Below are 9112 nucleotides of genomic sequence, written 5' to 3' on the forward strand. Positions count from 1 at the left end.
ACAATACCCAGAGACTGCTGCTCGAGGTGCCGCTCTTCACTCATGGCTACAAGTACAAGGTGAAAACTGGAAGCATCAACTATTGTCTTAAATGGGATGTTGTTTTTAAACATGGACATTGGTCAAAATGCTGCATGTGTTTTTAGGACATTACTTTGAACGGCTTCTTTGTCACTTTTGAGCTCTTCATGCGGGACCATCAAACAGTGGAGGTTCAAAATTCAACTGTAAAGACTTGTCAGTTCTCAGCTATTGAAGTCATTGGTAAGGACTTTTTATTTTTTAATATGAGCTCAATAGTTTTAGCAAGTGCTAAAACTCATTTCTCTACAGTGTGTTCGGCTGATGGCAGGATAACTGTGGTGGCTGAATCAACCTGTTGGACAGAAACTGTGTACCCAAAGAGATGGACGGCACAAGGGCTCTCTTCTCTTTTTGGATCAACAGTTGTGGATCCACAGTCAAGGTACTGCGGCTTACTAATGTAACCGAACTCCAACAATTTTATATCTGGCAATATGAGCACCAAAATACTATGCTTGGTTTCTCCAGCTTGGCAAGGAGTATGTAACTTACGAAAATGAGATTTTCTTCAGCAAAAAGTTGCATGGTCCAGCTGACTCCAGCAATGCTTTTCACAGGTATATTTTAAACCAAACTATTTTGGCTATTACCACTCTCTCAGCTTAATGCAAACGTATCCCTATCTTGTCTTGCAGGGTGACAATGCAGTGTACATATCCTCTGGCTGGACTACTCTCAGTATACAGGTTTCATTCTGACACAGCTGGAGTCTGCCATATTGTTCCTCCTGCGCACTCGACTGAAGGTTGGTGGTTTTGTTGAACTGAAAAATGCACATTCTTAACATCACATGCCAACATCTGTTTAGTCTCTAGGTCTGAGTCCCACCATCAAGCCCACTACACTGCTTTATACATTGTCAACTCAAAGACATCTTTCAATTCCACCTGCTCAGCAGCCTTCTGCTCAATACATCAAAGTATCCGGCTTTCCAAACAATATCTCAGGGAACGCGTCCGCTTTCCAACCAGTATCTCAAACGTATCTAGCTTTCAAGGGAACGTAGCCAGCATTAAAGGCAATGCATCTAGCTTTATAACCAGTGTCTCAAAGAAAGTAACCATTAAGCCCACTACAGCGCTTCAAACACCAGAGTCTACTACCAGATGGAACAGACAAAGGGTTCCAATGCAACCTGCTTTCCGGCCTTCTGCTCAGTACGTCGTCTCATCCGGCTTTCAGAGTGACTTCTCCAAGAAAGTATCCAGCTTTTTAAACAATGTCTCAATGACAGCATCCAGCAACGGTTTCTCAAAAGAGGTAGGTTTGTTCCTTATCTGAAATTTGGTTAATTTTGTCCTTTTGTAATCTTAAATTTTCTCAACAGGAGCCAGAGGGTCATCAATGCCAATGTGACGCCATGATTTGGGACATGGGTTTTAAGTGTATTAAACGCAATAAATTTGTATCTTAAATGCTCTTGGCTGGCTATTGAGACTATATGTATTTACCTGATTGAGCTTGAACCATGGTGTGTTGCAAACCGGATATAGAGCAGGATCCTTGAGCAGCTAGGTTGGACTCAGCCTGCGGGTTTGAGACGCTTAAATATGAATTTAGTGCCTTGTGGTTTTAGAACCACAATGAAAAATTCTAACAGTACAAAGTAAAAAAGAATAACATTAAAGATGTTGGGGGAGGGAAGAGATTGTAGCATAAAATAAAGATTTTACTTTATGAGAAGTGAATTTCAGATCAAGTTGAGTATGGTCCCTCAGTTGAGGATCTGAGACTGCAAAGCCTGCACATCTTTGGTTTTGAGCCAGGCATTAGGAACAGACGGCAGAGCCCTATCTGAGGCTGCTCTCCAGCTCTTAGGAGAGCTGCAATGTAACTGGAAGCTGGACCTTGACGTGTCTTATATCAGCTAGCTGGCAAACACTCACATTAACCAATGAGAGGTCCTTATGAGTGGTGGTAAATCTTACACAGAACTCATTGGTAACCAGGGAGGAGAGGCTAAACAGGGCTGATCTTGTCTTTTAATATGTTAAAAGATGAACAGCTGAATTTTGTACTAACTGAATGCTTTATATTGTCTTTTGACTTAAACCTGAATTCAAATTACAATCTGAGAAAGATTTTTTATTTTTTTTTAATTGATGGTCGTAGTCAAATATTAAACTAGAAAAAGAAGTGTCTTCAATGTTTTTTTTTTCTTTTCTGACAAGTGACAGCACCAAAATAAAAAGATTAAGAAGCATTGTGGTGTTCCCAGTGTGATGAATGTAAACCCCATTATATCTGTGTATATTGGCCACGTTTTTTCATCCCGTGATGTGAGACTTATTAAGAAGGTTATGAAACCAAAGTGAGCTATAATAAAAAAAACAGTATGCCTACATATTAAGTAACACAAACTGTCCTTTATTAGAGAAGGACAAGAAAATGAAATCATTGTCTTGGTCTCTCACCAGTCTGCCATTAATATTCTCTGGGAATATTGCTGCATTGTCCCACTGAATCTCCGGAGCATCCTTTATAAACCTGAAGCTGCACAGACCACGGACGCGCGCTGCTCACCGGGTAGCGGCTGCACGCCAGGCGGGCTCGACACACTAACGGCCCACCGGGAAAAGTCCCGACTCTCCCGATTGCCACTCCGCATCTAGGTGCTAGTGCGACCATTTCTAACCATCTAAACAACTGCTATTGTAGGGTTTGAATCAAACTTGTGACAACAATAGTGACAAATAATGCATGTAAAAATAAAGCAGAAAACATGCAGAAGACAACGTAATAACTTAAACACGTTTATTTTGGATCAGAGCGGCAGCTGATTTAACACATGAGACTCCAGGATTAATTTTAGTCTGGCTCCTAGCCTGCTCTGGACCAGGCAGTCGCAAAGAATAAATCTTGTGTTCGTGCAACCAAGTCCAAGCTAAATTCATCCAGAATCTTGAATATGCCGGCTTAATCCCTTATCCTGGTTTCATGCAACAGGCCCCAGGTCTAACCTTACTTTGTGATGTTATATACAGAAACCCAACAATTCCCAAAAACATTTGCCAAAGTTCACAGCACAAGGAATTTAACTCTTGAAGAAGAGAGTGGTAGAAAAGAAACAGTTGAAAAATATCAGTATGTGGATAGTGGAGGAGGTGTATTGGATGTTAAGTAACTCAATAAGGAATTGAGGAAATAAGGTACTGTAAGTCGTCTCCAGGGAAAGATAGAATCTGTTATTCCTTGTTGGAGAACTTAAGTGATAAGTAAAAGGATGTGTTGTTGAGTTTATATAATAAAGTATGGGTAAATAGTTGCATTCAATTCAATTCAATTTTATTTATATAGTGCCAAATCACAACATGGTTCTCTAACAAACTAGCAAACCAAAAACTAACGTTTATGGAACATTCTCTCTGGGTTATAATGTTCCCTAAAAGTTCAGAGAACCAACCAACTGTAACGTTCTCATGCGGTCGTGCTGTACGTCCACACAGCGTTCCTGTTTGGTTGTTTTTGGAGTATTTGAAGTAGCATAAAGGTTTGCAGTCACTTGATTTAGATTCACTCAAAAATGATTGGATAAACAGCATAGCAAAAAAAAAAAAATTTTAAGGCTGATATCAATTTAGCTTAAAACAATTTGTTTAAAGTCTTCTTACTGTTTTAGTGGAAATACTTAAAACAGGAATATATCAATAGAAAAATTTTCACAACTAAGAAAATTTACTTCTTAAATTCAGTTTGCAGTAGGGGGACCTCTGCTCTGAGCTTACCGATTCAAGTCTTCGGTGATGAAGACAAAGCTACAGGAACAGGACCGCGCTTCACAACTTCGGGAGCTCACGAAAAAGTCAGTGAAATACTTTACAGTTTAATTATGTTGTGGTTGTAATAGAAGATTGTTTGGTTTAACATTAAACTCTTTCCCTTATATGGCTTTGATATATTCCGGTTCTGATCATGTTGACCAAAGAGAAAAGTTTGGCTGAAGTGAACAACTCACTTTAGCAGAAGTTTTTTTACCATCATCTTGCTATGCTAGTCAGGCAGCGAGTTGCTCAAAATCTTTTCTTTTTAGTAAACTCTTTGTGCACATACAATATTCTCAATGCTAAGTTCATGTGTTGAACCACAGGTGAGACTTGGAGCAAAGTCTCATGTTGTGTCGAGCCTTCTTAGTGTTTTAAAAATGTTGATTTTGATGCTATCATAGAAGGGCCCCTAGCACTCCCACTCGAAAGGCAAGGCGAGAGTCGTGCATTAAATTGATTGCAAATATCTTGCACTGTTTGCTGCTGTGCACAACGTGTCTGCGTTGTTATATTTGTATGTTTTGTGTCATCGTGTTAACATGCTTGCATTCTCTGTTACAAATAAGATATCCATTATTTTGGTCCTTTTAATTAGTTGTAATGTACAGTACATAAATAAAGCCAGTACAATCAAAGTCCTTTTAGGCAGGTTGATTGGCGGCCATCTTGCAACGCACTTTAGGCAGTTATTGGCAAGCTTAGTGAAGGGGAAAGCATACAGGAAGGGACGTAATATGTGTAGGCTACACGGCTGCAATACTCGCTTTACAAACTAACCCGATGCATTTCTGAGGATCCCCATTAGAAAGTCTTTGGGCTACAATGCAAAGATCCTGTCACATACAATGTGACAAAAAAGAATACTTGACTGGAGACAGTCAATGTAACATTGACTGTCTCCATTCAAATATTCTTTTTGCAATCACAACAAATTGTATGATCTTTCATTTCAGATGAATCCATTCCACAAAAAAGAAAGCATTCCATTACAGGGCGTGTGTCTAGAATCCCTGTCCATAAGTTAACATTTATGCATGCATGTAGGAAACAGTCATATTTCCTGCCATGGAACTACATTCAACCTGGTGCAAATCATGTGACTGTTCTGATGTGTGTGTGTGTGTGTGTGTGTCTTCCTTTCAGGTCAGCAGACTCCATTGCCTCCACAAAGTAAGTTGCATTGTTGATTGTCTAACGTAACAGCATAGGTTCATCTTTTGCAATGGTATGTGCAAGAAACCTACCATAAATGAACTGACCAATATTCATGTCTACTTTTTTTTAGTTGAGTCAACACCACATAGGAAACCAGTCGGTTGTCCAGAGCTGGATGGGTCTATTGTAACTCAAGCGTGGCCCGCCACTTCAGTTTGGGACACAGTTGACGGTACAGTGGCTTTGAATTTTTCCAATTAAATACAATTGCATGACAAGGAACTTGAGAGAAACTGTAACTTTTTTGTTGTTAACAGCAGAACATCATCACACAAAGGGAGGTGGCTCAGCCATGGAGATGGAAATCAGAGGTAAGAAGACTCACTTAAGTTGTTCACATATAAGTATATAATGTATAACAACAAAACTAACAGCATTTGTTTTTCCATAGCCATGAGGACATCCGTTACCCGTATGGCACAGCGGATGGATACATTTGAGGAGAAGATGGATGAGCTGCTCATGCTCTTAAGGAGCTCCCTGTCACCTCCCTCTGCTCAGTCGATGACACAACTGTGAGGAGTCTTGGATTTATCTTTGATCAGGACATGTCCTTTACTTCCCACATAAAGCAAATTTCAAGGATTATCTTTTTTCACCTGCGTAAATTTTGCAAAAATCAGGAATATCCTGTCTAAAAACAATGCAGAATAAATAGTCCATGCATTTGTTACTTCTAGGCTGGATTACTGCAATTCTTTATTATCAGGCTGCTCGAAAAAGTCCAAAAAGACTCTTCAGCTGTCCAGAATGCTGCAGCACGTGTTCTGACAGAAACCAGGAAAAGAGATCACATTTCTCCTGTTTTAGCTTCTCTGCATTGGCTACCTGTAAAATCCAGAATAGAATGTAAAATTCTTCTTCTTACCTACAAAGCTCTTCTTGGTCAGGCACCATCTTATCTTAAAGACCTCATAGTACCTTACTACCCCACCAGAGCACTGCGCTCCCAGAATGCAGGGTTACTTGTGGTTCCTAGAGTCTCTAAAAGTAGATCGGGAGCCACAGCATTCAGCTATCAGGCTCCTCTCCTGTTGAACCAGGTTCCAATTTGGGTTCAGGAGGCAGACACCATCTCCACATTCAAGAGTAGGCTTAAGACTTTTCTCTTTGATAAAGCTTATATTTAGGGCTGGCTCAGGTGAGTCCTGAACCATTCCTTAGTTATGCTGCTAAGGGCCTAGCCTGCCGGGGGACTTCCCATCATGCACTGAGCACCTTTCTCCTCCTCCTTCTCTCCATCTGTATGCAACCTCATCCCATTAATGCATGTTACTAACTCGACTTCTTCCCTTTGCCGGAGTCTTGTGCTCTCTTGCCCCTCCCCTTTCTCCTCCTATCAGTTCCTGCAGGTGCTTCTGGCTCTGGAGGTGTGGAGTCTGTGGTTGCGAGTCACCTGCCGCCTCCATGTTCCTGCTCAACACCCTCTGCTACAATTCTCCATGTCTCTCTCTCTCTTTCTGTCCTTGTGTCTCTCTCTCTCTTTCTCTCTCTCTCTTTCTCTCAGCCCCAACCGGTCGAGGCAGATGACCGCCCACACTGAGCCATGGTTCTGTTTTGAATTTAAATTTAATTAAATTGAATTGAATTTAATTTAATTAACCACAGCTTTTCCTTTGCCTTTACCTAGTGGAATTGGAACTGTTATTCCTCTTTAGCTAGTTTATCTGCACCCTGGTTCCTTTTTACCCCTTCATGTGCTGGCACCCAGTAAAACATTTATGCCACCCTGATGTAATCTTTGCAAACTGTGATAAAGTTGTCTAAATAGGTCTTCTCTGACAGATGTCATTGACTGTTTGCTTTTTTCGACAGCTCAAGAGTCTTTCCATAATCCCACACTATCAGGTGACAGTTCTGAACTCTTCAACCCACTGTAGTCCAATGATGGATGCCACTATTTCTGCTGTTTATACAGATAACTGCTCAGATAATCTTTTGGAGAGATATATTTTAAATTCTGGGGTATGTATACTAACTCCCACACATTTCTGTTTGTTATGGAATCTGTCTGTGTACATCTTTAGGAATTATAATAACTGTTTCTCAGGTAAATGATAAACTTCCTCCATTCTCTTTTCTTTTCCAGGATATCAATATCTGCCTTTACTTCTGGAAAAAGCCGTGGTGGAATGTTACTAACTGGGTTGGCCGTGGTGAAATCTAAGGCTTCCATTTCATATTCCCTCCCTCTCTTGTTCCTTGTCCATCCAAACCCAAGTCCTTGGAACTTGGAATACCCCCAATATGTCTATATTGTCTCTTTTTTAGGGTTGTCTTTCCTACTTCCTTTTAACTGGATGAAATTGCTAGCACAAGTTTCTCTCTTCTTAACTTGAGAAATATCTCTCCTGCTCTTCAAGTATTGCTAATGGAGTGGAATGGTTAATGGAGGTTGACTTAATTGCTTCAATGCATGCATGTAATTTCTCTGTAGTGTAAACTACTATTTACTATTATATTTTTATATAATATTATATTTTTTTCAATATGGTTTTTGCTGCTGCTCCATAAACTCCATAAAAACAATCTATGCATGCCCTATAGATGTTAATAAATGTCACATCCAGCCACAGCTCTCAGAAGGTTTATACTTTTATTTTTACATTTAGTTTATTTATTTTTTATGTTTAGTTTCCTACTAACTATCAAACCATAGACCTAAGTAATTAAATTCATTTACTTTCTCCATTGGCTGCTCATATAATTAACTTTTCTGTGTGGCAATTATACTTCTTTGTGACCATCATGTAACAGGATTGGCTTGTTTATGACTTTAACCCCCACTGAAATATGCTGCTGTCTGCCACCAAAAAAAAGTCAGGCTATTCACCGACCAACCAGGTGTTACAGCCACCTGTGTAGCTCATTAGCATTCAAGGTTTCTTTCAATCAGTTGCAGCTGATGACGTTAGAGCTGCCCTTAAACCTCATGGGTAGAGAAACTAACTTATAAAAGCTTGTGTGTAGTCGACAGCAGCACATAGTGCAGGTTAAGCCAGGATACAGAAACAAGCAAGTGGTTCACTTTAGCTTGTGTTGGTTAGCAGGTGTAGTTTGCTAGCAGGTGTAGTTTGCTAGCAGCTAGGCTAGCTTTAGACACTGCCAACATCAGTGGCTATGGCTTTTGTGTTTTGCCTTAGGTAAGGTGTGGGATAATGGCAATTTACAAGATGTTGGTTGCTATTAGTGCACCTTTTGGTTTCAATCTATAGATTTGTTTTATTTTTATTTTTTCAATACATGAATTTTTCTTAACAGTTTGACCTTGCTCCTGTCTGTGTGGACAACTGCAAAATGTGGTACTATTCCCAATGGTAAGAATATAAACCTCTGCTTAAATATATGCATGTTAGTCCTTAGCACTAATTTCAATTTGAACCCATTTGTTCATGCAGAAGTTCTTCATATGGAGTGTCGTGATCGTTACTTCATTATAGCTGTTGATCTCTTCTACACTGGGAATGAACCTTCCTTTGAGGCTGTTGGTAAGTCTTGCAGAGCTTCATTACAAAGTAGGGGTCAGAAACCATGTGTGATCACACTATTGAGCTACAGTGGCTATTTAACCTTATTTAGTTATTTAGGACTGACCTGGCAGGTTTTTACTTTTAGTAAATCTGACCAATTAAACCAAAGTATTTCACTGAATAAAGAGTGAAACATTAGTTTAGTGGACAAAACTAGGGATTTGTCTTTCAGATGAGACAGGTGTGTACCCCATCACTGAGCAGTATGCAGCAAAGTGTGGCTACAGTGTCAGTGTTTTTCCTGCATTGGAACAAGTGGAGCTCCGAGCCTCTTACTTCAGCTGCCATGCTGACAACAAGGTCCGTACAAATGGCATGCATAAGTTTTGGGACATTTATGAACACAATGTGTAGCCTTTTTTTCAGGGACACATGTTTTCATGAATCTTATTTTGCTGATGTTTCAGAAGGATGAAGTGTTCACATTCAACTTCAACCTGATTGTGACACACAAAGGAAAGGAAGTCACCTATGCTTTGAACAAGACCTGTTCTCCCTCTCTACCCTGGTCTCCCAGAG

At 40.0% G+C, this 9112-nt stretch overlaps 1 protein-coding gene across 1 annotated transcript in view; it reads left to right on the forward strand.

The window, feature by feature from the left end:
* zpax4 (zona pellucida protein AX 4) overlaps window positions 1–9112 on the forward strand; it is a 15178-nt gene that overhangs the window by 3537 nt on the left and 2529 nt on the right. The gene's annotated exons all lie outside the window — the stretch shown is intronic.

This window comes from Etheostoma cragini, chromosome 19 (genome assembly GCF_013103735.1).
Source record: "Etheostoma cragini isolate CJK2018 chromosome 19, CSU_Ecrag_1.0, whole genome shotgun sequence".
NCBI lineage: Eukaryota > Metazoa > Chordata > Actinopteri > Perciformes > Percidae > Etheostoma > Etheostoma cragini.